Below are 2,985 nucleotides of genomic sequence, written 5' to 3'. Positions count from 1 at the left end.
GGGCAGGGTCGTCAGGGGGCGGCGGGAGCGGGAGAGGTGGAGGTGAGCGATCAGCTGGGTCGAAAGAGGCAGAAGCCAGAGAAGGGGGCTGAGAGGGAGAAGAGGACTTTGCCAGGAGGCTCTGATGGTGGAACACGAGGAGCAAAGAGGGGTGAGAGTGGGGGGCGGGGGGAAGAAGAAGGCTTGTTCGTAGGGACTTCTGAGGCCTCCCTGTCCGGTGGCAAAAATTATCCAGGTCTTGGAGGATAACGGAATCTAAAGTGCCGTTTTCGGGCCGCTGAGAGCCATTGTGGAGTTCCAGTTGTGGCCAGGGAGAGCTGCTTTGGTTTGATGCAGCCAGGAAGGCCAAGGGTGGAGAGATTGGCGAGGAGACAGCCTGAGGGTGTGTTTCAAGGGGGTTTGGCTTGAGAGGCCCCATGACTGGAGGGAAGGGCCACCGGGAAGCTGGGGAAGGAACAAGGATCATCTTCCTTTTCCCTCAGCCAGCCTGGAGAGAGAGAGAGAGACAGAGAAGGTTCCCGGGAGCAGAGCAGATTCCCGGCCGGGCGCACCTGCGCTTTTGTAGAACGAGTGAGTAGCCGTGTAGCCAGAGCCTCTGAGGCCCCGAGGCCCCTCCCGGTCACAGGGAGCGAGGAAAAGTGGGGGGTTGGGAAAGTCCCTGAAGCCTACCCGTGGGAGGGAAGCATCGAGATCCCCATGTGTCCTGGTCCCGCAGGGTTCGAGAAGGTCCGGGGTGGACCAGTCACCTCGGAACCGTACCCCCAGCAAAGGCAGGAAGTTTCCCTGAGAAAGGGACCAGCACGCTCCGCTTCTCCCCTCCCGAGCTGTGGGCTCCGTCACCACGTGCAGGAGAGAGCCCCATTGATGTTTCTACCTCCCCCTCCCTCTCTCCGAAATCAATTTTAAAAAATAAGGAAAACCTGTCCTACATGTAGGAATATTTACATCAAAATGACCTTTAAACGTTTGGGAATATTTTTGAGATTTCCAATTGTGTGGCCACGTCTTTGCCACGGAATAATTCTGCTCAAGGAAGTCCAGTCGATGAAATCCCGTTATTTATAGAAGAATGGGCTCCCAGCAAAAGCCGTCTTGAGTTTCAGTTTACTTTTTTACTTTGTTCCTGCAAACTTCATGAAGAGCAGACTATTTCTCGGTAATTCTCTTAAGCCAGTAGTAAGATTCTCTCAGAAAGCTCTTGGTTGACTGTTTTCCAGGTACTTTACAAAGGAGGGCATTTCGACCATTGTTCCCCCCTCTGCAATGAGCTGGAGAGAAAAGGGAACATTCCATTCCTGGTAACAACTTCATAGTAACCATGGTGACCTGGCCAGATCACCAGTGCCGCAAAGCTATTTACACTAGAAACATAAGAACCCTGTCTTAGTTCTTAAACACACACACACACACACAAAAAAAAACTTTATTGTTCAGAGTATCACCCGTGTCCCTCTTTTCCCTCCCATAGCTCATCTCTGCCCAGTTCCCTCCCCGCCCCCGGCCTTCACCCCCTATTGTCTGTGTCCATAGGTAAAGCATGTACTAGTATGACCTTTGGTTAATCTCTCCCCCCCCCGCCCCTTTCCCTGAGATTCGTCGTCTGTTCCATCTTTCCATGCCTTTGATTCTATTTTATTCATCCGTTTATTCATTAGATTTCTTATTCCTTTATTTTTATTTTTAGATTCAATTGTTGACAGATATGCATTTATTGCCATTTTATTCACATTTTTAAAAAATCTTCCTTCTCCTTCTCCTCTTTCTTTACTCTTCTTAAAGAATATCCTTCAACATTTCATGTTTTGAACTATGTTGCCAGTAGTTTGCTTGCTTTCATTTTTGTTTTCATTTGTGACCTGTTTCTTTGTCGCTGCATTTTGACTGTTTCCCTGTGTTTGTTTCTGTGTATTGGGTAGAGCTACTATGGCTCTTGGAATTGGTAGGTGGCCTTGTGTAGTCGGTGTCCTGTAGGGCCCAGGGGCTCAGCCTCCCGGGTCACCTGAGCTGGGCCCTCGGGGTGTGCCCTGTGCGGGCTGTGGGCGTCTCTGGGAGGAGGTGACCTCCAGGCCAGTTGGCTGTGAGGACCGGCTGTGACTACAGGGGGAGAGTGGCAGGACTTGCTTCGGTGGGGCTTTGGTGCTCATTGAGTGTGTCACTGTGGACGTGTAGAGTTGTAATCTGGTGCGGTCTGAAGCTGTGCACCTGGTGTTCTGCCTCTGGGGCCCCACGTGAGGTGCAGAGTCAGCCACTGCCGGGGCCTCCCAGCAGGAACCACAGAGATTGAAGACGCCTTCCGGCTGTATTGGGTTTGGAAGCGCCCAGGAGAGGCCCAGCTGGTGCTAGTGCCAGGTCTTAGGCCCCTTATGGGTAGGTTTGAGGCAGCTGCTGCTTGTTGAGAGATTTTAGAAAAATCTGAAGCCTGAGCCAGGACAGGCCATTCATATGGAAAAGCTGCTGCAAACAGCGTGGCTGGAGCTGCAGATTGGATGGGGCGGAGTGAAGAGCATTGGCCATGTTGATGGAAACAGATATGGCTGCCAGTCAGCCCTGCCGCCAAGGAGGTCCCCGCCCAGAAAAATGACCGTGTGAGCACTTCCTCCTGGGAGAAAGCCACCCCCCAAATTCCTGCCCAGACAACCCAGTTCCTCCCTGTGTGCCCCTGGGTCCCCGGCCCGGAGCTCAGAGGAAGCAGGACCATGTAAGTCCATGAACAGGAACACCTGGGAACTCCAGTAGCCTCCGTGTCACTGAGCCACAATCCCCTCTGGTTTTTCCGGCCCAAGTTATGGGGACCTTTCTTCTCAGCTCTGGAACCCTGTGCTGGGGGTCAGGTGTGGGCCCGGGATCCCTCGCTTCTCAGGGAAGGCCTCTGTAGCTGAGCTCTCCCTCCCGGTTAAAAAACACACTGCACGTGGGTTTTGGACCAGCCTGTTATGTGCCTCCTCCATTCCTGTAAGTCTCGATATACTGTCTTTGCTAGTTGTA

The sequence above is a fragment of the Pipistrellus hanaki genome (assembly GCF_964339955.1).
Source record: "Pipistrellus hanaki genome assembly, chromosome: 13".
Taxonomy (NCBI): domain Eukaryota; kingdom Metazoa; phylum Chordata; class Mammalia; order Chiroptera; family Vespertilionidae; genus Pipistrellus; species Pipistrellus hanaki.
This window is presented reverse-complemented; position numbering follows the sequence as displayed.